Genomic DNA, 27,500 nt, shown 5'->3' with positions numbered 1-27,500 from the left:
GGATTAGACCTGTTAAAGTTGGTCGGTGTCTTGTTCGGCTTGTAGCTACTGCCATGTTGTCCGTTTTCCAAATCTGAGCGTAACACATGAACTCAGAATCCTCTTAATCTTTACTTCACTCGCCTTTTTTTTTTCTGCTTGTGCGAAAGAATGAATTATTAGGAAGAGTAAGAAAAAAAAATCTAACTTATCAGGTAATTCTACAAGAGAGGGTAGTTTACGATTACGCGAAGGAATAAAGTATACAAAATATTAGAAAATGTGGAGACGACAAAAGGCAGACTTACTTAGGCACGGCAGCAAGGCCTTAGCTCGGTTTAGACACAAAAGTGTCGTGATTCTTTTCGCTTCAAAGTGTTGGAGATGTACGATCGAAGACTAGTATTCACTGTAAAAAAAAAAAAATAAATAAATAAAATACAAAACTATGACAGTGCCCAGAAACACAAAAACTATGCAGAAAATTTTCGCAGAGAAAATGCTAGTAAGGATTTTCAAATGCTTTCAAGTAATCTATAAAATGGAGACTTTATTTAGGAACACATGATTGAATTTTCATTGAACATTTTACTGAATGTGAAGCTGAATCACTGACTGAACCACAGCGTGCACAGAGGGAAGCTGCTCCTAATCATCTCAATATTTTTTTTTTTTTTTACAGAATTTTCTTCTTTCCAGATGATGTTAAGGAAGAGATCATATTGACCGCGTATGTACACATTTATGCGGGTACATACGCTCTATGCTGTCCAGCTGATAGACATTACGTAACTTGAAGTATGCTAAGCCTTCACACACACACACACACACACACACACACATATGAAAAGAAAAGAAAATACTGGGGATATATTTAGCTGGAGGGTTGTACGTAAGTACGTAACATTTCTCCACGCTAGTCACGAAAAGCTGCGGACTGCTGATCACTCCTTGATTGACGGAAATAGAGATCTTGCGAAACTGTTGCGTCTCAGTATCACTTTGATGAGAAGGAGTAGAGTGATGTGAAGGAAGTATAGCCATTGGGATTGTAATAGACTCCTTCCTTATGCATTTGTTTTTCTAGGTTCTTTTTTCCTACACGTTTGTGGCAATACGCACTCTCGGCTATGATAAGCGAGGCAGGTTTGGGTTTTATCATAGACGTAAATACATGAGGAATCTTGAGTGCTGACGTGCGTGAGTGGTGTAATAAGTAGCAGCTCCAGAATAAGAACTAAATCAGTCCTTGGTATCTTCTCAGAGTGAATGTTTCGACACTGAGCTTGCTGAGGTCAAGGCCACTCACCAGTGTATACTCGTATGTTGCTTCATTGTTTTAATTTTTCTTTCTGTTCTTCTGGTAATAGCAGGTGTCAAATTCTGAGGAGGGGAAGCTGACGAAACTTCCCAACTATGAAGTGTTAAGTCAGAGAGAGAGAGAGAGAGAGAGAGAGAGAGAGAGAGAGAGAGAGAGAGAGAGAGAGAGAGAGAGAGAGAGAATTATGTCAGAAGTATTAGTCAATCCCTAATGGAGCCTCGTAACATGCGAGAGTGTATTTGAACAAGACAAGGGGGTGGGAAGACACAGGCGCGGCGAGTATTAAGGTAGTTGAGCAGACAGAGATGAGTGGCAGGAATGCAGCAAGCAGCCAAGCATTACCTGGTGTTGGTGTGTCCATCCACTGGCAAGGATTAGGCATTTTTTGGCAAGGGACAAGACAGAGATCTCCTTGAATTTCACCTCTTGTCCGTTTATATGAGTCCACTGTGTGTGTGTGTGTGTGTGTGTGTGTGTGTGTGTGTGTGTGTGTGTGAGAATCTCTCTCTCTCTCTCTCTCTTTCTCTCTCTCTCTCTCTCTCTCTCTCTCTCTTTCTGTGTGTGTGTGTGTGTGTGTGTGTGTGTGTGTGTGTGTGTTGGTGCAAATGTGAACGTCTCCTTTGGTGTTTGCGGCGGCCGTGGGAGTGTGCCGGGCGGGTGATGGACGGGACCCTCCTGCGAGCAGACCACAGCGGGGAGTCAGGGTGTTAATGGCGCCGATAACAGCGATGTAAACCCCAGGCTTTATTTCCTTTGCGGGAGGGAGGAAGAGGGAGAAGCAAGGGTGGTCTAACGAGCGGAGGGAGAAGGCGGTGGTAAAGGGGAAAAGGCGGAAGAAATGCATTTGGCTTGCGATAAGAAAAGTGTGATAGTAACTAACAAACAAAATTAACCAGAGGTGAATGTTTGAAATTATAGTAATAAAGGAATTATATAATTACGTAAGCGGTGTGGTCAGAAAACTCGTTTAATTAAGTTACAAAGGCCCCCTGTAGGGAGAGGTGCGAGGTGGCGCGGTGCGGGGCGGCCAGACAGAGGCTCTCCGTGATGGTGGGAACAGTGAGGGCGAACAACACCATGATGGCTCCTGAAGAGTAGTTACTGTTACTGAACTGCAAGGTAACGCGTAAAAGCAAGAAAACTAAATTTCTTGCTGTTGAGCCACAAACAACAGGTTACAAAGAAAAGTTGGAAAGGTATAATCGAGAAAGAGTGTAATGCTAGTGAAGATAACCCGTGATTCTATTTAGAATATACTGGGCAAGGGATCACTGTAACCATGTATTTGTTATCGTGATGAACGTTAGTTGTGGAATTACTGACCGTCTGTGTGTGTCTGTGTGTGGTGTGTTAGAACTGCCGGGGAGGGACGCTGCTAGGTGTCGGGTTGCATTCACTGGCCGTCTGGGTGCCTGGAGGGCCTGGCAGTGGGTGTGGCACCTTTAGAAAAGATTCGTCCTTTTTTTTTTTTTTATGATAGCCATTTATAAGTACAGGCTTAGTTGTACCATATATTATATATATATATATATATATATATATATATATATATATATATATATATATATATATATATATATATATATATATATATATATATATATATATATATATATATATATATATATATATATATATATATATATATATATATATATATATATGTATATATATATATATATATATATATATATATATATATATATATATATATATATATATATATATATATATATATATATATATATATATATATATATATATATATATATATATATATATATATATATATTTATGTTATAGTCTAGAGCCACGTGAACGGACACCGCCATGTGGACACGCGTTTCTCGCCTCTTTACACCACACCTGACTTCCCTATGTAACATTTGGACTCAAACCTTTCACGAATTATCACCTACACCATCTTTTCTCCTTAACCACATGACAAATGTAATTTACTTGTGGTTGATGGACGCCTCTCGGCCGAATGTAAGTAAATTAGCGGTTTGAGAGAGGCGGCCAGCAATAGCATTACACATCGGAGGCGATCGCAGTCTGTATTTTCTGTACACCAAATAAACGGCAAAAGCTTCAACATGTGACTCCTTTACTCTATATCCTCCGTCCTGAAGGCGGTAGGATGGGAGGACGGCAGCCGGTATATAATGACGATGCACCACGCCGGTACACTGTCTCAACGTCTCTTTTAGTCCTTTTTTACGAACTTGTCGGGAATATAGTGGCGGTAGTTCTCCAAGCAGACCGCGAAGTGTGTGACCAGACCATGCCACGCTGCCACGTGTGTGTGTGTGTGTGTGTGTGTGTGTGTGTGTGTGTGTGTGCGCTGTGCGCTCATACTCGCTGTCTTATCCCTCTCTCATACTTCTTCCTCTTCTTGGTATTCCCTTTTTTCGTCCTCCACTGTCAGTTCTTTTTCCTCTCTCTCTCTCTCTCTCTCTCTCTCTCTCCTCTCTCTCTCTCTCTCTCTCTCTCTCTCTCTCTCTCTCTCTCTCTCTCTCTCTCTCTCTCTCTCTCTCTCTCTCTCTCTCTCTCTCTCTCTCTCTTCCTTGGATAACCTCTAGTCACCGAGGCAAGACATGTATTGAAGCTTCAAGTGGCTACTGTTAACACTTATCTTCTGGCGAGGAGCCTCAAAAGATTGCCAGATAAAAAAAGTTAGCGAGAGAGAGGAGAGAGAGAGAGAGAGAGAGAGAGAGAGAGAGAGAGAGAGAGAGAGAGAGAGAGAGAGAGAGAGAGAGAGAGAGAGAGAGAGAGATGGAAGAGGCGCTAATCACCCTTACCGAGCTTTAGGATAAGTGGTCTATTCTGCGGACCGTTTCTTCCCAGACCGGTGAGGCAAATCCTGAAAGATGAATCGCTGATGACACGAACCAAGCTGGGGACGTTAATGGTGCAGAGAGAGAGAGAGAGAGAGAGAGAGAGAGAGAGAGAGAGTTCCATGTGTACTTTCAATGTTTAGTGAAGGTTTATTTTTTATCCAGATGCGTCTTTTCCTTGAAGGTGAGAAGAAACATGCCTTGATTTTGATTGTTATGATATACATGTTCATATTTACAATTGATCATGTGTGTGTGTGTGTGTGTCTGTGTTACGTTCAAACGAAAGGTCCTACATGTGAGACACGTGTGTATATGCGTGAGTGTTCATTTTTGCCCTACTTACATTTTTTTATTCTTTTCTGTCTCTCTCTCTCTCTCTCTCTCTCTCTCTCTCTCTCTCTCTCTCTCTCTCTCTCTCTCTCTCTCTCTCTCTCTCTCTCTCACATAGCTTCCCACAGTTGAGAGTTTCCCCTAAGCCTTCATAAACACTTCCTGGCTTCGAGGGACGCTGAGGGAAACGAGCATAGGGGCCGTGAGCGCTTTGGGAACACCTCTCGCGTTTCCTTCTCACTTTTTTACGAGGTTGCGTCAATCACGGTGGCGGCGGCGGCGGAGGGAAGGCTATGTCACGTTGGGGCCCTTAGAGTACTACCTCACTGTTTTGGGAGGAAGGTGTACGTAGTGTAGCGTGGTCACGCCATTATAGAGGACGATTAGAAGTAGTACACCGTTCTTTGACTTTCTCGATGGGATTGTGCTTCTTTCTTCCTTATCCTCCTGTGTCTTGTCGTGTGTGTGTGTGTGTGTGTGTGTTTTGTGATTATAGGAAATTTCTTCTTGTTAGTGGTGAATTTGATTGTACGGGAAAGTGATAGTGGTTCTTAGTGGCAGGGAATTTAAGTGGTAAATCAATTAAGGTGGCCGAATTCCCAGACCAGAGAGAGAGAGAGAGAGAGAGAGAGAGAGAGAGAGAGAGAGAGGAGAGAGAGAGAGAGAGAGAGAGAGAGTTTGTGGCAGAGTAGTTGGAGTGGGAGTAGGAGTGGTAGACCATTCATTCTTCCTTTAGGGGTTCGTATCAACTGTCGACTCACGGCGTGTGGGAGCCGAGCGCTGGGCCGATTGATGGCGCCCAGTATCTGCGTTGAAGCGGATCGGCGATATCGGGTGGCGGAGTTATGTGCGTAGCGGCCCTGCGTCCCCATTGCGGCTGAGGACTGAGGGTGTGGCCGGAAGAGGAGGAGAGGCGGGAGGAGGATGGGAAAGAGATCGATTGCTTGAAATTGCCCTCTTAGCGGCTCAACTTTAAGGGTCGCATGCCTTTAGGAAGAGAAGGAAAACAAAGGAAGAGGAAAGAGAAGAAATAAGGGAAGGTGGTGGAGGCGGCGGAGAAGGAAGTGGTGGTAGAATTATCATGGAAGCAAAAACATTTCGAAATAGTAAATAAGACTCGTTGGTAATCGATTCAACTACAGTGTTGCTATATTATTTTCTGCAATAGTGCTTTTGATCAAGTAATTCTACAGGCGTGGTATTGTTTGTTTCTAGAAAAGTGTCTCCAATCATAAATGAGGTACTCTTTGTAGTTTGCAATCTGCGTAATGGCGGGTGCTGGCGCATCTTGTAGAAAGGGAAAATTGAAGACACAAGTAGCGCTGTATTGTAGCCATCAGGACACCCCAAGACGGTACCTGTGTTTACCTGCCTCACCCCTCCCGCGGGAGAGAGGGGTGCCCCGCCGTGCATGGGGAATGATTCGCCAGTGGGGGCATGAGTGGCTGTGGTTGGTGGCTGGCCGGTGGCGTGGGGTAGTGTTGATAGTAGTAGTTGGTGTGTTGATGCAGACAGTTATTGTCAATATCAAATGGGGTGGTTGAGGGCGGTGGTTATTGCGGTTAAGGAATGGTGATGGTAGTCGTGGAGGATGTCAAGAGGCGGCTGAGTGACGAGGGCTACTGTGGGCTGCAGACAGTGCTCCGGAGAAAGAGATTGCCCTTTTGTAGGAGAGCGTTAGTGTTAGCGGGATTTATTCTGTTGATATTCATGGTTACCGAGGCGCCGGGGATGTTGGTGGGTTATGAGAACCTCAATAAAGTGTGAGATAAACGGCTTGGTTCTGATGGGGATGTGCTGCGGTGGTTGGTGATGGTGGTGGTGTGGTGGTGGTGATGGTGGTGGTGTGAGGAAAGCTTGGTCATGAAGCGCTGACACCCTGCCCTTCGGAGAGTATAAACCATTCTCTCTCTCTCTCTCTCTCTCTCTCTCTCTCTCTCTCCTCTCTCTCTCTCATCTCTCTCTCCTCTCTCTCTCTCTCTCTCTCTCTCTCTCTCAAAACAATCACTCGAGACATCCTCCTTACCTGGCGGCGGGCTGGAGTGGCGGGATCGTCGTCGCCTCCGTGTTATCAATACCCACCTGACGGGATCTGTTTGGACGTCCCGCGATAATTTTTCTCCACTGCCTTATAGGATGCCAGTGCGGTCTGCCTCGTCACTCCTCCACTGCTCCTCCAGGCAGATCACTTCGTGCCTGCGTGCTTGCCGGCCCAAAGCGCTTGTCATCGTGTAGCTTAGGCGACGATGAGCTTTCCTGGTGGTGGCGATTTCATTGTGAGATGTATCAAGAGTGTGTGTGTGTGTGTGTGTGTGTGTGTGTGTGTGTGTGTGTGTGTGTGTGCGTGCGCGCGCAAGAGTGCGTGCAGGTGTGCGTGCACCAGGTCTCAAATTGCCCCGAACCGTTGCTTCTAATGTTCAGTTCAGTAATATTCTATGATATTCGTGAACGTTCAGTTTCCGGCTGAGAGCTGAATGACCCTTGGTCGCCATTAAATTAAGTCTTTTGTTCTAGAGCGTTCCACTGCACGGCTGCAAATGATAAGTAATTTCTGTGATGGCTGAGTAAAGACCTCCCTTCACTTCCTGTACTGTGACATTCCTTCAGTCATGTTTGTGTCTTATCAGATAATTCTGCAAACATACTCCATTATGTTATTTATATTGCATCTTCAGAGTGTATTGCCTTACACATTGCCTGCGCGCCATCTCGCGCACATGCACGTCACAGAGCAACACATCGTCTTGTTGCCTTTTTAGTTAAAACTAAACTGAAAAGAGTCTCTTAGAATGTAATGGTAAAGAGATATGTGGTCGTTTTCTTTTCCATGCGGGAGAGAGGATGAAGTGAGCACAGTGCAGCTGTTTTCCTTTTTCTGGTGGAGTGGGGGGCTGATAGTGCGGCAAGAATTTCTGCTGAAGTTCTTTTGAACAGCGAAACGGACAGCTTCCTTCGTCAGGAGGGTCTTCTGAACAACGAATCAGACATTTTCCTTCGTCAGCAGGATCACGTGGTCCTCTGAACAGCCATTCAGACAGATTCCTTCGTCACGAAAGTCTTCTTGTACTTTGAACAGCGAATCAGAAAAAAATCCTTTGTCAGGAGCGTATTCTGAACAACGAATCAAACATCTTCCCTCGTCGGGAGGGTCTCCTGGTCCTCTGAATATCCAATCAGACACATTTCTTCGTCAGGAGAATCTTCTAAACAACGAATCAAATATCTTCCTTCGTCAGGAAGGTCTCCTGGCCTCTGGGCGGCCAATAAAAAAAAATCCTTTCTCAGGCAGCTTCCTTCGTCAAGAGGGTCTTCTTGTCCTCAGAACAGCGAATCAGAAAATTCTTTCATCAGGAAGGTCTTCTGAACAGCGAATCAGACAGATTCCTTTGTCAAGAGGATCTTCTGAACAACGAATCAAACATCTTCCTTCGTCAGAAGGGTCTCCTGGTCTTCTGAATAGCGAATCAGACAGCTTCCTTCGTCAGGAGGGTCTTCTGAACAATAAATCAAGCATCTTCCTTTGTCAGCAGGGTCTCCTGCTCCTCTGAACAGCCAATCAGACAAATTCCTTCGTCAAAAGGGTCTTCTGAACAGCAAATCAGAAAGCTTTCTTCGTCATGATAGTCTTCTTGCCTTCTGAACAGCCAGTCAGAGTTCCCTGATATAATCGTCGTGGAAAACAGAGTTGAGAGTAAGGATGTGAGTATTCTTCAGCCATCCAGCAATGGCTTGAAAGTGACAGGTTTCCAGCAGGACTCGATCTCGAGTCCTAAGATCACCACGTTCGAGTGTGACCACCAGGCCGCCGCCACAAACCACTCCCCCTCCGTCATGCCTGTACCTCACATAATCAAGTCCTCACTTTCCGTGGAGTAATGGTGCAAGCAGAACAAGAACCCTATTCCATGTGTATGCGTGCAGTAAATGACAGACGCATATACGAAAAAAAAGTGAACGTGGTGTTAAATGAAACCAGTTTTTAGTAAGTTATGTGCAGGTGAAGATTTTTTTTTCTGAGGGAGTGGCCGTAGTAACGAGTAACACCAGAACGTACGTCCGGTGATTCCCGACTCTGAATAAGATAGCAAGACCATGCGTATATAATCCTAAGTTCATCATTGTATTCTGCGTACGGGAAATAGTTGTCAAGACAAATTTGGTCTTGCAAGTAGACACCGTGACGCCAACCTCACGCCACGGGTCAGTGGCAGCAGAGTACGTTTAGAGGGTCATTTGACACCTGTGAAACTGTTAAGCGATGATCTTTTGCTTCAACTGCCGAGAAATCAACGCCTAAGTGTGGAAGCCACCCGGTTTCGTGTCGTTGTCGTACCAAGAAACAATTTCTGGTCAGGGGTGTTTCCTCAGTGAGAAATGAGGTGATTGCAGATGTGGTGTTAATGTTTGTGTGTATCCCCGCGTCCCTGTGGTAATGGGGGTGACGGAGGAGTGAACTGAGGGGAGCCTGGGGAGTTGCTGTTCTTTGGGCAGTTGCATCATGTTCCTTTGCCTCATGGAAGGAAGCATTTTGATGTCTTTATGCTTTCATTCTGTGCAGTTGTTACTGTGTCTTTGTTTTCTTTGCATTATTTTGTAGCTTCCTTATGTGTATTGTTATTTTGGTCTTTGCATGTGTTTATGCTTTTCCTCTCTGCTTCGTTATCAATAATTCTTTCTTGTTATTCATTCCGACGAGGCTTATGTCTCATTGCTGGATGACTAGATATTCCTTCAAGGTCAATTTTTCCTGCGAAAGATTATCCAACTCTTTGAAGAATGAATACCGAAGTATTATTTGGTGATATTTTGAACGTGACTCTGATGAATAACCGCTGAAAATACTAGTACTTCGCCCGCATCTAATTACAGAGTTGATGTGCTGTGGGTAGTGGTGGAATATGGAGGGGAGAGGACGTGAGTGGGGGAGCTTGGGAATGGAACTGACAGGAGTGAGGCGGGGCTGAGTAAGGTGGGATCTGTTGTGGACACTTGTTGGGGTAAACTTAATTAGCTTAACACACACACACACACACACACACACACACACACACACACACACACACACACACACACACACACACACACACACACAATATTATTGCAGAAGAATGGAAAGGTAATTGTGTTTAATCCTAATTAATTGTCCATAAGAAAAAAAAATTACATTTTGAGGAAGATGATAATGGCACTGTTCCCTCACCAGAACCATTTTTCATAGGTCACAGTGATGATAAGTCAGGTTTTCCATATATTCCTCGTTGGCGATGTAGAATAATTGTTAAACTCTCAATAGAATCACGAAAACACCCTTGGAGGCCCTGATAACATTCTCCGGGATCTATTAAAATGAATCACAATCAAGCGCAAAAACATTTGGGAATGCTGGTCTTGGTGGAGGGAAAGAGGAAGAGACTGGAAGGCAAGTGACGCTAGGAAAGGAAGGACGGAGGGGATGAGGATTGCTGGAAACACTAATGTCACACAGTCTGAGAACACGCGGTGCTTGGGTCTAGTAATCAATTATTAGATAAACGACTCCATTGAAAAAGGGTTACTATGTTGCAGATAAGAATGATTTTAGGCGCCTTGAGTGAGGTGAGTGAGGAACGGATGGGTGACTGGCGAGACGCGACCGAAGGAGAAATGTGTAGGTGTATGACTGGAAGGACGAGTTACTTACACTCATCTAGGACCACACCTTTAGCCTGCAATATACCTGGCCCCTCGCTCTGCACTTTCCTCAGCCTTTAACACTTTGATGACCGTCATTATCGCTAACCAAGAAGCCACACATCCGCTACCTTCGCTCTGACCTCCAGGCGCCACAGAATCATGTATTGAAAACCATTATAAACTTTTGCCGCACCAGCCGATAAGTAGCGCAGTGATAACGGCTATTAACACGACCACCACCGCCGCCTTAATTACTGTCATTAACAACAACACGACTCCCGGCATTATCGCTACAATTAACGCTATCATCAGTGCAGCGCCGCCACCACTATCGCCACAAACCTGTGTGCGTGTTGCGGTTAGGGCTGCGGTGAGTGAGGCAGGCAGGGAAGGAAGGAGGGACGGGGAGGATTAAGGAAGGAGGGCAGGGAGGGATGAACTGGGTATAGTAAAGGAGAGAGAGAGAGAGAGAGAGAGAGAGGAGAGAGAGAGAGAGGAGAGAGAGGAGAGGAGAGGAGAGGGAGAGGAGAGGAGAGGAGAGGAGAGGAGAGAGAGAGAGAGAAGAGAGAGAGAGAGAGAGAGAGAGAGAGAGAGAGAGAGAGAGAGAGAGAGAGAGAGAGGAGAGAGAGAGAGAGAGAGAGAGAGAGAGAGAGAGAGAGAGAGAGAGAGAGAGAGAGAGAGAGAGAGAGAGCTGACTCGCTGGCTGGTAGGACATAATCAAGAGGATGGGATGACCTTGGATGGAATGGAATGAGTGGAAGCAGATTGACCTTTTTTTCACCTTTCACACCGCCGCTGCTCCCGGACCACCGCGACACTGCACAATTACCGACGACGGACTCCTGGCGGCGTAGACAAATATAGACCATTACGGCAATGAGGTCCCCGCGCCGCGCCGACGGATTCCGCAGCAGAAATCGCATTGGCTCCGTCTTCACCGCCACCTGACCGAACCATTACTCGCCATTCCGCTGCGACGTCCTAATACGCACAGATATGCAGCGTAGTTTTATCTTGCAGGACACATTACGCAATGTGTCCGATGTGCCGTTCCGGAGTGTCCTTGTCGACCCTCCGCCCCCTCAAGCGACGGCTCCATCTATTTGCGCGGAAATTAATAAAGGCCTTGCGTGTCGTCTCTAATATATTAAATTTTAATCTCCCAGCTCTCATGACATGTTCCTCTCGCGTCTCCTTCCCTGCGTCCTCTCCTGATGCCCTCTCACATTCCTCTCTTCCCTCTCACCCTTGTCCTGGCAGAGTGTAATGGTCGTTTGTTCACGGTTGACACTGCAATCTGGGGTTCCATTACGCTTGCTGCTCCTCGCCCCACTGGTTGCTCCCGTCAGCCTCGGGGATGAGACCTTCGTGTCGCGAAGCACAGATTTAGTTACTAATCCTACCCTCAGGTGTGTGTGTGTGTGTGTGTGTGTGTGTGTGTGTGTGTCGCAGTGACCATCAGCTGAGGAATGTTACACTGGTTTCCTGAAGATGACGACTGTCAGGTTCCTAGTTGCTTTCAAACTACATATCTTCCTATTTTGGAAACGTGTGTGTGTGTGTGTGTGTGTGTGTGTGTGTGTGTGTGTGTGTGTGTGTGTGTGTGTGTGTGTGTGTGAGCTGGTGGGCGTGTTATGGATAGGTATAAGGGTAGCAGCACCAGCATACATCACCGGAGTCATCCCGCATAAACACACACAGCGCCACGCCTTACAACTCCTCATCGTGGCCGCGGCATGATTCCCCGTGTTTCCATCAGGACTGCTGCTGGCCGATACACCATTAGGGCTGGCCAGGGTCAAGCAACAGGTAGGGAAAGGGGAAGCCAGGCCAGACGAATAACCCCTCCAGTCACTCAGGTCTCATTGGAGGTGTGCCATATACGGCTGTCTCCTTACACTGTCGTCGATGGCGCTGCCTGAGGGGCTGCAGCGTCCCGTGGGAGAGCAGGCTGGACGGTGGTGGTAGCGTGTCAGGCGTCTATAAAGTATCTACAGGCCGATATGTAGCCGTGGGGTTTACAGTATACTTAGGTCAGTGTTATACAAGGAGGGGATGGCCGGCGGTTCTGCATGATCGGCCCCGTGATGTGGATAACACGTGGAGCCTCCTCATGCACCTCTGTGAACTGTTGCTACCACTGCTACGGACTACAACTGCTGCTATTGCCATCTACCACCACAGCTGCCACGATTGCTGCTAGGCTTGCTGCTGCTGCCGCTGCTGCTGTCTTTGTGTCCCTTGATACCAGCGTTGCCCGTAATGGTAGTGATGTTGCTGCTGTTGCAACTGCCGTCGCTCCACCTTCTCCCCTTTCCTCCTCCTCCTTCTCCTCCTCCTCCTCCTCCTCCTCCTCCTCCTCCTCCTCCTCCTCTTCATCCATCAAATTTCGACACTACTGTTACTACAACTAATACCAGAAACAACACCACCACCACCACCAATACTACTACTACAGATACTATTACTGCTACTACTACTACTACTACTACTACTACTATTACTGCTGCTGTTGTTGTTGTTGCTGCTGCTGTTATTATTATGATTATTATAATAACGATATTAATAATGTATAATAACCAAATAAGAATAATAATAGTAATAGTGATAATAACAATGGAGGGAACAGAAGAGGCTCACACTTCAGGCTGATAATCCAGTGTTGCGGCGCCAGATTCCCCGCAACTGAAATCAAACTCGAGGTGTTGTTGAAGTCACTTTTACCTTACATGGTCCTGCGTCTTTCATGTACTTCTATTTTTTTTTACATAACAGTGCTTATTTTTATTTTTTCGTTGGTGTGTCGGTCCTGGAATTAATACCACACTGGCTGCTCATTTTACGGACTTGTTCTGTGGTTGAGGTGCACGAAGCCGAACTCAAGGTTGACGAGTCTTGATTGGGTGTCTGCGATTTATTTTTTTCATTTTTATTTTTATTTACATATGTATTCAGCGTGTGACAGTTCCTCATCTCACTCTGCCATATAATAATACTTTTTCTTTTTAGTTAATTCTCTTTTGCTGGGGTAGTTTTACTCGAGAAGTTTAGTTTTCGTCCTTCTCACAATCAGTAATAACGTTTATTTTACGGGGACATTCACTTCGAGACATGCGACAGTCCTAAATAGTTGTGTATCTCCGAAAAGACAAAAAGCAGTTTGCATTCTTCCTTTTCCTGCGCGTCCATGTAAACAATTTTTTTTTTACGCACAACGCTCCGAAGGTTAACAAAGGACGGCAGAGGCTGTGAAGTAAAGAAGAAAAAAAAAACGGAAGGAAGTACAATGTTGGGACTATAAACGACGGCTGTGAAAATTTCTCCGTTTTTTTTTTTTTTTTTTTTGTGTGTGTGTGTGTGTGTGTGTGCCTCATAAACACCTGCTTGACCTGAATGCTAAAACACCACACTGAGTCAAGGAACTGGAATTAGAATCTTTCTGGGAAGAAGTTGGAGAATTTTTTTTTTTTTTAGTTACCTTAATAGTATCAAAGAAGCAGGGAGGAAAAAAGAGGTGGGCTGTTTTGTGGCTTGTCGGGACGTATTAGGCATGAAGGAATGGAGATGCTCGGTGATACTTGCATTAGGGAGATGTGAAGTCATTGGTATGTGTAACAAGAAGGTGTAGTCAAAACACGAAAGTGAAGCTTGCAGGCCAGAAATAAAACAGATGTACTTTATGGTGTGCGAGTGAGTTCAGAGAAGTGACTTGGTTAGTGGCGGGGGGGGGGAGAGAGAGAGAGAGAGAGAGAGAGAGAGAGAGAGAGAGAGAGAGAGAGAGAGAGATGCTAACCGTTTGACTACTCTGACTTCTTCTCATACTTGATACAATGTGGTGCGAATTTCAAGTATAATGAGTTTTGACAACACCATTGCCAGTAAAGGATGAGAGAAGTTAGAGCAGTTTAGCGCTTGTATTCTTGTCTTTGTCCGATAGAATCACATATGGTAGCTCTAATATTGCGTAATATCTTCAGTAGCAATTTAAGGGTTAAATTTTGTGTCAACGATAAGAGACAAAGTTGCGTATAAATACATTTAATTCATGGCACTAACTGTGAAAAGACAAAATTGCTGCTGCTGACAACACGGCACTTAGTTAATTGTAGTAACCCTAGACGAGTTTACTGAGCGATATGGAAATAACAGCCACAAAAAAACTCTCAGGTGTTAGATTTCTTCTGCTGTCAAGAATGTGCCCCGAGTCTGTACAGTAAGCCTCCACCAGACTGTCTTATGAGGTCTGAGGGGAAGCCATGAGAGCCACAGGGGTAAGAGACCGGAAATGTTTGGAATACACTCTTACCTTATGAAGTAATGCTTGACTCGTTGAGATGAAAAAACAGTAGTAAATAAATAAGCAAATAGATAAACAGATAATAAGTAATAATGATAATGATAATGATAGTAATGATAATTATAACAGTAACAGCAATAATGATGATGATGATGATGATGATGATGATGATGATGATACTACTATTACTACTACTACTACTACTACTACTACTACTACTACTACTACTACTACTACTACTACTACTACTACTACTCGATGGATACAACAAAGGAAGGAATGGCTCATGTTGGTACCCTGATTTTACATAACATTTTGGATTGCTCACTAGAATTATATATTTTTTCATACAGCAATTGATGAAGAAATCACCCACAGCCTGAGGTGTATCCAGTTTTTCGTTCTGGATTCATATTGACGATATAATGTAGTATATATCTTTTCCGAGCACTATGATGAAAACAAGGGAAAAAATCCTTCATATAAATTTGTCACTTTCTCAATTTCACTTTAAATTTTCCATATAGACTTATTTCATAGTTTATTCTATATTTTCATCTTATCAAACTGTCTTGCTTACATACAAAACTTTAATTTTTCTTTCATTTTGGATCGTGTAGATTCTCTTTAAAAAAAAAAAAAGTTCAATCTAGTGTGACGAAGGTGAGGGAAGTAAGTTATGATGGGAGAGAAGTGGGTATTAATGAGGAAAGACATGCAGCATTTCATGGTAGTCCTTCTGTGGAAGAAGTGGGTGTTATGGGGGAAGGTAGTTATAAAAAGGCACAATACATTATTTGGTGGAGGAAGAGGTTCTGGAGACGGGAGAAAAAACCTAACCTTTGCCAAAGTTGTGAGAATTTTATACTTTATCAATCACCTCCCGCTATTCTATTGTGTAAATACCGTGCGATTTGCTAGTTCAAAGCTTTCAATGTATTTATTATAATTTTTATTACTTGCATATTTCTGCACCAATAAAACTATATCACGGTTTCGTATTCCTTATTTACATACACGTGCTTCCTGACTGGTAACGTGGACATATCTGGCTGGCCTTGTCTCTTTCTTTGCTTCAGCTCCTGTTCACCCAGCAGAGATAGGTACGGGACGCAAGCCGAGTTGTGACCTTGCAACCTGGCAGTCCCGCCGGCAACCTCACCGGCAACCCCGCCAAGACGCCCTAAGCCAACTCGTATTTCAGAAATGGACTAAGTAATAAGCGTGCGCCCAAATTAAGCAAGCGTCCCGGATCAACCTGGAAACAAAAAGTATTACGGGACATACCTATAATCTCACACGAATGAAGGCCTTAACTTGAGTAAGATTATTGCTTCAAATTATTCTGCCTGCCTCCCCCAGCCGCCTTGATGTAGACTGCGGCGACAAGCGTGAGGCGTGAACGATTGTATGAATTGTTAGATTTCGACACGGAAACTTTATATGCCCAGTGCCTTGAATAATTCTTTTTCTATCCCCGTTTTATCCACACGCACTTCATTTGCTAATGCTGATGTGGAACCATTACTCTTGGCCACTGAAGAAACTCACAGGGCCATGAAATTCAGATGAGAATGTGACCACACGTGTTTGATTCGCAGCCTCTCCTCTCTCTCTCTCTCTTTTCTTTTCTTTTTGTTCAGTCTTTGATCGCGGGTATATTCGTAAGCCTGCCTTCACACTATCGGGTTTCCCGCTGTGGCCATGCATACCAAGGTTCAGGACGAGCCCAGTGCGTCCCTGCATCCGGTGCCCTTGTGGGAAATTCGTCGGTTTCCACTGAGAGGACATTTGGGTGTAAGTGTAGATTCCTTTATGATGTTTAGGTTTGGAAGGTCATAAAAAAGAACAAGAGAAGGAAAAAATGAGAAGAGGAGCAAAAGGAAGGGGAGGAGGAGGAGGAGGAGGAGGAGGAGGAGGAGAACGACAACAACAACAACAACAACAACAACAGGAATAGGAACAACAACAGCAACAACAACAACAACAAAGACAACAACAACAGCAACAGCAGCAACAACAGTAGCAGTATCAGCAAGACGAACACCGAGAACTACAACACCAATAGCATCAACATCAAGAATTACAACAGTAGGAACAGCAGTAGCAAGAATGAGAAGAAGAAGCAGCAGCAGCAGCAACAACAAGAGCAACAACAACAACAACAACATGACTCAAATGAACTACCTGAATCACGAAGAAAGGCTCACTCAGAATGTACTAATGCATATGAGTACGTCCTTCGCGGTGGTGTTAGGAGCTGCCAAGGAACAAGAGATACACCGCGTCAACACAACGTCAAAGCCGCTACAAGCCTGCGCCGCCAGTCTGAAGTGAATGATAGTTATAGTGGCTTAGACAGGTAATGGTACTGCGGTAATTTGATATATTCACTGGCAAATCACCCGGTATGTAGGTTAATTATGGAATAACATTAAGGCAATCAACCTTAATTATGTGGTGACCAGCAAGTTACGAGGTGGAAATAAATTATGTCTGGAAGCATATGGGTGTGCGTATCAGGTTAGCAAGAGGAAGGTTATGGAAATGAAGAGGAAGGAGGATGCGTGCGGCTGCGTATTGAATAACGAAAAGGTATTAACGATCTAATATTGTACGCTAACGAAGAAAAATTGTACTTCATACGTAAGTTTAAGTACCTGGGAGTTGGAAATAGAAAACGTGGCTAGAATACATTGAACGAAGGATTCATTATACACAGGAAAGGAAAATGTAATCATGAAACTTTTGATAGATGAGAACTAAAGTCGTGGATATTACGGTACGTAAGAACATAAGAACACAAGGTGACTACAAAAGGCTAGCTCATCTACACAAGGCAGCTTAACCTACATGCCATCATCATCCATAAATTTATCCAACCTTCTCCTGAAACTATATAATGTCTGTATACTTACCACGATTTTTTTCCTCTTCTTTAAGCTTGTTTCACTCATCCACAACCCTATTTGTGGACCGGTTTTGCCCGTCTTCTTTTTTTAAATGAGTAGATAATAGATAATTATTTTCGGAGCTACTTTGTACTATTTTGAGACTGATATTAGCACAAAGAAAGAAGAAACATGAAGCAAATTTGTTAGTGCTTACGTGGCTGTATGTGGGAAACTGAACTGCCTGAAAATAAGACAACAAATGCGATGAGAATTTGTGAGTGTATCAAGATAGTGGAAGCGGCTCACCAGGGGACGATCATTACGAGTGAGACCGATGGAATGAGGGGCATAGTGATCAGGACATAGTACGTACACGGGGAATGCAGCTCCTGGAGAAGGTAGCCATGAAGAATTTAAGATGTATTGCTTTGTCAGGAAAAGCAAACGGAGCGCATGTTTTTATGATGATGGTGATAAGTCTTGTAAAAATGAGCGTGGTGATAATGATGATGATATGTGTGTTTGAATGAGTGTTATGATAAAGATGATGATGATAATGATGATGATAATGATAGTTTTAAGAATGATGTAATAATAATGAGTGTTGCAATATTGTTGAGTGATTTAAGGGTTTTAACGATAATAACAACAATGATGATGATCATCATGATAATGATGATGATGATGATGAAAGCTGTAATAATTATGTTAAGTGTTATAGTAATGGCAGTGGCGAGTGTGTGCTGTAGCGATGACAAGTGTGTGTTTTATAACGAACACGATGGCTGGGAGTGTACTGTTGTGATAATGGTGAGAAAGTGCTGGAATAATGGTCATGGTAAACTTAAATTATAATATATTGAAGCTAAAAAGAGGAAAGAGAAGGAAACAATAATAATAAGAATAACTACAGGAACATCAAAATACAGCGTAGCACAACAACAACAACAACAACAACAACAATAACAATAACTAACAATACGGACAAGAAGAACAAGATTAACAACAAGAACAAGTAGAAGAGGAAAATTACGAATTAGAAAAGACATTAACAATATCTCTAGCAACAACAACAACAACAACAACAACAACAACAACAACCATGTCAAATGTAAGGTCACGTGATGATAGCAACCTCGGTACTAAAAGCAGTAGAAGTGAGTGGATGTGACGGGATAACATTGGCGTGTGGGAGTGAAGGAGTTCAGTGTTGCGGCTTCTTTTTTAATTAACAGCAACAATTGGCTGAGTAACTTGTCATCTTGTGGTTAATAAATGAACGTTTGTTGCGGAGCGGCGGTCCTCAAGGCGGGATGTCAATTTCAAGGCCTGGAGGATCGCGTGAAGGACCTCTGGTGGTGGTCCCCGGTGAAGTTGTGGTTTATTATTTATTTATTTATTTTAATTTAATTTGTCTGCAGATTGCCTTTTTGCTTTTTTCGTCCTGAGTGCGATCATTCTTTCTGCTAATCGTCGTCCTTTTCCTTCTCCGCCTCATTCTTTTTTGTCCTCCTCCTCCTCCTCCTCCTCCTCCTCCTCCTCCTCCTCCTCCTCCTCCTCCTCCTCCTCCTCCTCTTTCTCTTCTTCCTCCTCCTCCTCCTCCTCCTCCTCCTCCTCCTCCTCCTCCTCCTCCTCCTCCTCCTCCTCCTCTTCCTCTTCCTCCTCCTTCACCCACCCCCATCGTTCTCACATTCATCGTCATCGTCGCAATCGTCCTCCTCCTTTTTCCTCCTCCTCCTCCTCCTCCTCCACTTTTCAATTCGCTAAGGAGACAAACATATGATTGTGAATAAAAAAAAAAATCAAGTAATTTCTACTTTTTGTACACAATAATTTAGTGATAAAGTTTAAAAAATTTAAAGAAATCTGAGAAAATGCCTCATAATGACATAGGTCTTATTTCTTGTTTCCTACACCACGCCAGGACCAGGTATGTGCTTCCTGTCACAGTAAAAGTTGCGTGCTTCGTAATGGTTTGCAGTTGGTGGGGACATAAGTTGCATCGTAAATAATGAGAAGGCATTAAGTGTTTTGTCGAAGTCGGGCATTTTTTCGTCAGCATGTGTATTTACTAATGATTTAACTATTACTATTAAGATTAACCAACCTTTCATCCATGTCACTTTCAACTCCTTCTATCACATTTGTTTCGCAGGGTTAAGAAAAGGTGAAGCCACATACCACAATGAACTGCGTCAGTCGGTAGAAACAAAATACTTCACTCAGGGGACTAATTTTGTTTGTATCATGCGCTTGGAGAAAGACAATTGGCAAGCCGGTCTTCCTTCCCCACACTCACCACTGATAATAATTGGCCACGCCCACCACCACAATATATAATGGCTGGGAACACGTTGCAAGGAAGCCATAGTGGGAGTTTACGGAGCATATGAATTGCACTCGTTTACTAAATGATTTACTTGACGCTCTGGGCCGCACCGAGAAAGAAAGAGAGAGAGAGAGAGAGAGAGAGAGAGAGAGAGAGAGAGAGAGAGAGAGAGAGAGAGAGAGAGAGAGAGAGAGAGAGAGAGAAACACTTCCCACACTCCGCCGCGCAGTGTCTTTAAGCGCTATATTATTCCTAAATGATGGGATCCACCTTTATTGCGTGCACGGTATCAAGGAAATGGCCAAGTCCACAGAAAAATGTAGACGAAGCAGGTTCATAAACATTGTCATACGTCAAGGAATCAACGTTTTTACCTCTGCGATGCACCTCGGGCGGCGCCGCAATGACTGTGACCTTGATAAAAGACAACACAAATGGATGGATAACACCAAACAAACCCAAACAATGGCGGTTTTTCAGCAGGTAAATGAAACTGCTCTAATGGTGGAAGAAAAAGAATATAAGAGACACCGAAAACCTAAAATGACACGACTTTTTTTTTTTTTTTTCGCCTGGAAACCTCAAACTTAAACTGCAGAGAGAGGAGCGATGGGGTGGATGGATTTTACTGAGCAGCGCTGGTGGGAGGAGAGGACAGCTCTGGCATATGGCGGTGGCCGTGGTAGAAATACAGCCGAAACCACTTACCCTCGCTCAACCTCACGCCTCGTGGCAACGGCGTGGCGTAGGAAGAAGATACATGAGAGAGAGAGAGAGAGAGAGAGAGAGAGAGAGAGAGAGAGAGAGAGAGAGAGAGAGAGAGAGAGAGAGAGAGAGAGAGAGAGAGAGAGAGAGAGAATTAATGTGCTTATTTATCTTTCTTTTTTTCCTCCAATCCTTCTTTGTGTTTGTGCCCATTCGATTTTGCTATCCTTAGGACCACACACACACACACACACACACACACACACACACACACACACACACACACACACACACACACACACACACACATCCCTTCACCCATAAAGGCAGCAATTGTCTCCTCCTCCATTTCCATTTACAGGTCGATCTCATTCTCATATTAATTTCTTGTTGTTGACCACTGTACTTACTTCCTCGTCCGTCCCTTGTTCTCATCGTCCTCAACTCCTCCTCCTCCTCCTCCTCCTCCTTCACTTCCTCTTTCTCACATTTCTCTTCGTTCTTGAGTCTTACCATCGTCCTCCTGATCCTCTTCCTCTTGTTTTTGTCCTTGTCCATTAATTTTTGGTTCCTGTTGTCTTTGTCTTAGTTCCCTTTCTCATTTTCCTCTTCTTTGTCCTTGTCTTGCATGTCTTCATTATTAATCTTGTCCTCCTTCTTCCTTTCTGTAACCTTAGAAGCATTCTTCCTCGCTGTCGTCGTAGTCGTCGTCGTTGTAGCAGCAGCAGCAGCAGTAGTAGTAGTAGTAGTAGTAGTAGTAGTAGTAATAGTAGTAGTAGTAATAGTTGTTGTAGTAGTAGTAGTAGGAGTAGTAATAGTTGTTGTTGTTGTTGTTGTTGGTGGTGTTGTTGTTGGTTGCAGCAGCAGTTGTTGTTGCTAATCATTCTGTTCCTCTTTCTTCTTCCTGACTCTTGTTCTTGTTTTGATTGGCATTCTGTCTCAGCTCATGTTCCTGCTTCACTTCCTTTATCATCGCTTATTTCTTCCCTTTATTTTCTAACTTTATTTTTTTGCTATCTCTTCTTTCTTTTCTTCTTCCTCATTCTTCCTCCTTCCCACTTCTCCTTCTCCTCCTGTTCCTCCCGCGGCCTGAGAACTTCATGGCCCACTTTCAGGTCTTAAGCGTCTTTCATTTAGACTCTGATTAGATTACCGCGGCGTGCAATCAACCAGGAGATCCCTTAACCCGGAGGAGACAATCTGAGGCCATCGTCTTGATCCCAAGTGGTTCGGAAGGGGATGATTGGGAAGTAGGTGGCGCTTTTGGCCGGGTAATTGAGGTGTTTATCCCTCTCAAAGTGCAGGTATCGCTGGCACAATCCTACTTAACTGTTGATGTTGATGCTGCTGATGCTACCTTGTGCTCCCTTGATCCCTCCTTGTGTCTGTGTTCCATTCCTTACAACCTCCATCATTTAGCCTCTTTCTAATGTGTGTTATTTATTTTTATACTGTTTAGCTTCCAATTTTTGTACTAGAGTCTTGTCTCTCTCATCATGTCTCCACCCTGTCCTTGGTATCTGCCGTTTTTTTTTTTTTTTTATCTCGCCTTTTTCCCCCCCACTTGATACCTATTATTTGTAATCTTATATCTTGACAACGCCTTGCCCTTTCTATCTCTCTCTCTCTCTCATTCCCTCCCTTGTGTGTCTTTCGCTCCATGGCCCCTACAAGTCATCGCCACGCAGCCTACGTGACGCGCACCTCTCACACCCAATACATAACACACAACACTAGTAACACATCCGTCGCAACACACGTTCTATATTACACTCAGGCCCAGCATTCCATGAGTTACGCAACACAGAGCCTTCGCAACGCACCGCCTACATCAAATAAAACTCTTAACACAGTTCCCACAGCGCATATGTTGCGTAATGTAACCCCCCGCATCACACACCCTGATGACCCTTGCCACACGTTAGGCTCTCTATAGCAGTCTAAAATGCACAGCCCCAAAAGTACTTTCCCACAGATAAGGCTTTCTGTGCCACCCAACCTCTCCACTACAGCATCCACCACACGGCCTCCACCACACAGCCTCTCCGCCACACACTCCTTACATTAGCCACACCCAGTTCTTACGCTATATACCATTACTACCACACAGCTTCCCCACTAATTTCCGTACCACAGAGGTTCATCACATTTCCCTGCACCACACTCTGCACCCCCTCTCGATGTACTGCCCAGCATCTGCCGTGCTCCTTTCTAATTCCATCGTTACATAGCACCGCATCAAACCAAAGACGCCCTGCAGTACACGGCATCTTGCAATAGGTAGCCTGGAATATATCTTACAACACACCAGCGCGGCAGTAGCTTCGTCTCCCCTACCAGTACATTTTCGTTTAACCGTGAAGAGGCAGTTGTTTTTCCTGCAAGTTTTTGTCCAAAGGAAATACTGTTAACCGTCACAGGAGAAATGTAGATAACAGTCATTGGTTGGCTTCGTTGACCTTTACGCAATGGATAAACCGAAGGCTGGTAGTTTGAAAGCATTAATACGAAATACTTCAAGTCCGTGGAGTTTGTGGGTGGCGTTGAAGAGACGGCCTGTGATGGGCCCTAATGCTGAGTAATGGCTGGGGTGGGGTCGCTGCTGGCGAGAACGTGCCCTTTGACCTCGATAACAATAAAGGCAGAGGGAAGAGTGAGCCAAACCTGACATTTTTGGTCATACAATTTGATCTGTTCGTTCATTTCATATTTCAGGCTCTTGTTAGGAGGCCAGGGTGCAAACCGCGCTGCGTCGTGATAGGTGGAGCCAGGTACGCACTGTGAAGATAGGAAGTAAAAGCATGTGGCCTGAACGACACTTTATGACGCCAGGGAATAAAGGTTTGTGTGTGTGTGTCGTGCAGTATGGTGTGATGATCCTACCCTCTGTGTTTATATAATACCCTTCATTGTTAACCCTTTAACTGCTATGGGTCTCAACTTGTACAATTATTTGTCCAGTCTTCGGAATATCCACCTATAATTATCTTCCTGGAAGTGGCAAATTGAGGGGACTTTTTCTCCACTGTTGTGGCCTTGGTCATAGTCTTTAGTACGTACAAAAATATAGTATGATTTTTAAAGACATCACTGATAGCAGACAGATTTATCGGGTCATCAAGTCGCTTGAGTGTCTGCAAATGTAATTCTGGTCATTAGAATTGTTTAGGGCTATCTAAACAACATAACAAGTGACCTACTATTATCAGGAATAAAAGGCATTATTTGGTTGTTAATAAAAGGCATTATTTGGTCCTGTTCAGTTTGTTGTTCAAACGTGACCAAGCAATGTCACATTTCACCAGATTGTTTGAAGCGTTACGAAAGGCGACGTACTAAACTTAGGCAGTAGTTCTGGTTTTGTATCTATTTCTGGGAAGTACAAATGTGATTGTTCCTTGGGAAACTCGTGTGTGTGTGTGTGTGTGTGTGTGTGTGTATGTGTGTGTGTGTGTGTGTGTGTGTGTGTGTGTGTGTGTGTGTGTATGTGTGTGTGTGTGTGGGTAGTCTACACCCTAATCTGAAAGGTAAATCAGACTGTGTATGGGTTCTTGTACCAGATATAGCTCTTTCATAAAATATAGTTTCTGTTCTTATATGAATTGTTCGTTCTATGGTGTACGCTCTCATTACTTTGTCTAGCTTTTTTGCCTTTATCCAAGCTATTCATTATATTGTCATTGGTCATCAATATTTTTGTACATCATCTGAAGTCAACTTTTCTTTGCTTACGCTGCTTTGCCTTGGGCTTATGAAAGGCGGTACCTGTCTCAAAGTGATTTAGGGCAGCTGCTTCTTTTTCCTACTCAAATGTCTCAAATGTCTAACACTTTATTATTTGTGTTGTCTTACGAACTACTTGCCACTCGCCGCCGTCGTTCTCCTCTTCCTGTAACACTTTCTTCTTGTTATGTTGTTATTCCGCCTACATTTCACAACAAAACACGCTGCCGGAAACATTTCTTGCCTCCCGGACGTTGAAGGCTTTGCAGAATATTTTTAAACATCTCTTTCTGATGAATGCAGAACTTCTTCAATCGGCAGAGGTTTTCCCCACGCAGCGTGACTCTCATTCGCTGAAGATTCTCACACAAAACAAAATTTTATATCTCTCACACGTCTTCAGGAGAGGCAGTGACCCCCTTCGGCGTCATCTTGCTGGGAGACCAGAATTCTTACTCTGAAGGTCGAGAAAATACTCTTCCTCAGAGGAACACTGAAAAACTCACATACAGGATCTTCTAGCACCGTGCATTCTTCAGCCAAGCTCTGGTGCAGCTGATACACAGTAGACTGTACACAAGTTTTTTTCCAGCCGTCTCCGTGTAACTGCCTGCCAGGCTGTCACTCTCTACAGACAAAAGTGCTATTTTCTCTTCCTGATCCTGGCACGGTGGTCAAAAAACACGAACTCCTCAGCCTCATCCACCGGCAGAGCTGCCTCGTGTTTCTGGTGTTTTCCGTGGTTTCTTTGTGGTGGAATGGCCTAGGCAACATAAGTTTTTTTTTTATTTGATGAAATAAAGAGAACGATAACGTTTTGTGTTCAAGATGACGGCGAGAGCGGAGGCTCTTGAAAAAAAAGAAGAAAAAAAAAAGAAAAGCTACAGCACAGGAGCGTTGAAGTAGCTGCATATAAGGCGAGTGACTCGCAATCAGTACACTTTATACAGGACGAGATTGAGATTATCATACAATTACAGTCCAATAAATAATACATTACGCGATGTATTAAAATCTTAGGAAACACGTTGATTGCAATTGTAATGGTTCCGTCGGTAGTAAATTTACATAAATAACTAAAAATCAGAAAAAAAAGAGTGAGAGAGAGATTAGTCGGAGAAAATATCATGAAGGAAAACAGCCATTCACTGTTTTTTCTCATGATTTTGTATTTACGCAACCCACGCCTGCTATTCAGAGCGTCCAGCCACGCCGAGTGATGATGGCGGCGGTTCACTTCTTAGGCGCATTCATGTCTCTGTCGGCACATCACTGCTCGTTATTGTGCGTTTTTTTGTGCATGTTTTGAATTGCTCTGCCCATGACTCTAGTGAGGCTGTTACTGCTCTTGTTTTTTATCTCTGCTTATTTTACACACACACACACACACACACACACACACACACACACACACACACACACACACACACACACACACACACACACACACACACACACACACACACACATCTGGCGGTGGACGGAGCTATTTTATTGATCTTTTTTATTATTTACTTTTCATTCTTGTCCAGCTTATCACTGTGTGTATTCAAGATATGAACTGATGTTGTTGCGGCTGTCGTGATGGAAATGTGATGGCTGAGACTGTGCTAATGGTGGTCGCGGTGGTGGTGGTTACAATAGTGCTGGTGGTGGAGGTATAGAAGGTGGAGGCACTTATCCGACGGCGGTAGGTCAAGACACACACACACACACACACACACACACACACACACACACACACACACACACACACACACGAGTACCTGGGCATAATACGTCTTGGTAATCAGCGGCCATCTCCTGGCAATTAGTTGCAGCAAGTAAGTTGAAGTAAATAGTTCGTTAGTCAGGCACTCAGGTGTACCTGTAATCAGCGAATATTATATTTGTAAAACGCTGAAGATCATACCTTTTAAAATCTCCCAGAAGGTCGTAAAGGAATAACTTTTTGCCACACTTTAGTGGTTTAAATGCATTCGTTACAGTCTGCATTTTTACATTTAATGCTGCGTGTGTAGCTCATAATATCTGGTTGTGAATATCAGCAGGGCATTTGTGAGGTACTTAAGACTGAGGAATGTACTTTATTTTATTAGACCTCTTATTTAGCGACAAATAATGTCCGCATATGAAATATTACGATAGTCTATGATATTTTCGTCTCCTGAATATCAGAAGCAGCAGCAACGCATTTCTGAATCTGGATAATTTGACCTCATTTCGTAACGCTTTGAACCACTTTAGCTGCGCGTATCAGATGTGGTTGGAGGCAGGATGGCCGGTGGTGGATGGTGGCGTGGCTTACTGGCCCAGGGAGTGATGAAATATGTGCCAGGTGGATGGCTGCGGACCTGCAGTGAGGGAGGCTTGCTGCCCGGCACCTCGGTGCTGGCAGACTGCTGGAGTAAAGGAATTGGCGGGCTGCTGATGACTTGCTCTCCTCGCCCCGGAATGGCTTGTCGTCTCGAAGGCTTTGTGGTTAATTAAAGGGAAAAAAAAAATGGAAATTGTCGGCACAAATTATAGTTTGTGGACGAGAGGGATCGTCTTAAGCAACAACAGTTAAAGAGTCTGGATAAATGCCACGGATTATTGCTAACCGCTACTTATGTATCATCGAGGTCGTCTTATTTTGAAATGGCGACGGTGCAGCCAAGAACTGGCGGGGCGGCGCGCATGACACGTCCCACAGAGCTGCATTCCGCGACGAGGCGTAAACACGGTAGTCTGATTGCTCTGTTATAATTAATTTTTGTTTCAGACTCGCATTAGAAATGTGCTGCTTCATGCAACCCAGACCGAGCCGCCGGTGGAGGTACTGATGAACACACTTAGGAATTGATATTTCGTTTTCATGTGAGTTCTTTGTCCTAGGAAGGTTGCTTGGTTCCTTCAATGAGCAACTCTTTTCCTGTGAAAAGTAATTTCTTTATATGAGGAGAAAATTAACAAATAAAACTAACAAGAAAGAAAGCCAGCACTTCGATGGGGAAAAATGCCAGGTATAGAGATTGGTGTGAAGCACATCGGGGACGGCTGGTGCGTCCCGCAGGCCTGTGGTGGACGGCAGTGGGCGGGAGGGTCATGCGGCGCCGCGGCGTGCTTAAGGTCCCGTCTGGCTCAGCCTTCACTGGGAGATTTGTGGGCCACTCCATCACTGCGAGGAGGCCGGTAATTGTTCCAGTGGCAAAATAATATATAGCTGGTTCTTCCGTGGTTTGCAAGAGTCCATAGTAGAAGAAAGGAGCGAGCAAGCATCAGGTGGTGGTGTGAAGCGTAATGGGAGAGCATTTTTGGATGAAGCTGCCTCTTTAGAGGAACATCTGAGACGAGATGATGCGTGGCCCTGGATACTTTGAAGACTTAATGGCTGACTTGATTGAAAGACTAGTGGGATTCCTAAATA

The 27,500-nt window shown here is 44.1% G+C and overlaps 1 long non-coding RNA gene across 3 annotated transcripts in view; it reads left to right on the top strand.

Annotated features, from left to right (window-relative positions):
* Positions 1 to 27,500, top strand: part of LOC135116117 (uncharacterized) — a 259,797-nt gene that overhangs the window by 6,331 nt on the left and 225,966 nt on the right. The window contains exon 1 of one of the 3 annotated variants that reach the window (XR_010261163.1): positions 23,082 to 23,209. The exons of the other annotated variants lie outside the window; for them this stretch is intronic. This is a non-coding gene — a long non-coding RNA (uncharacterized LOC135116117). Of the gene's footprint in view, positions 1 to 23,081; positions 23,210 to 27,500 lie in introns of those variants that run through there. 3 annotated transcript variants of the gene reach the window in all.

The sequence above is a fragment of the Scylla paramamosain genome, chromosome 1, assembly GCF_035594125.1.
Source record: "Scylla paramamosain isolate STU-SP2022 chromosome 1, ASM3559412v1, whole genome shotgun sequence".
In the NCBI taxonomy this organism is placed as follows: domain Eukaryota; kingdom Metazoa; phylum Arthropoda; class Malacostraca; order Decapoda; family Portunidae; genus Scylla; species Scylla paramamosain.
This window is presented reverse-complemented; position numbering and strand designations above follow the sequence as displayed.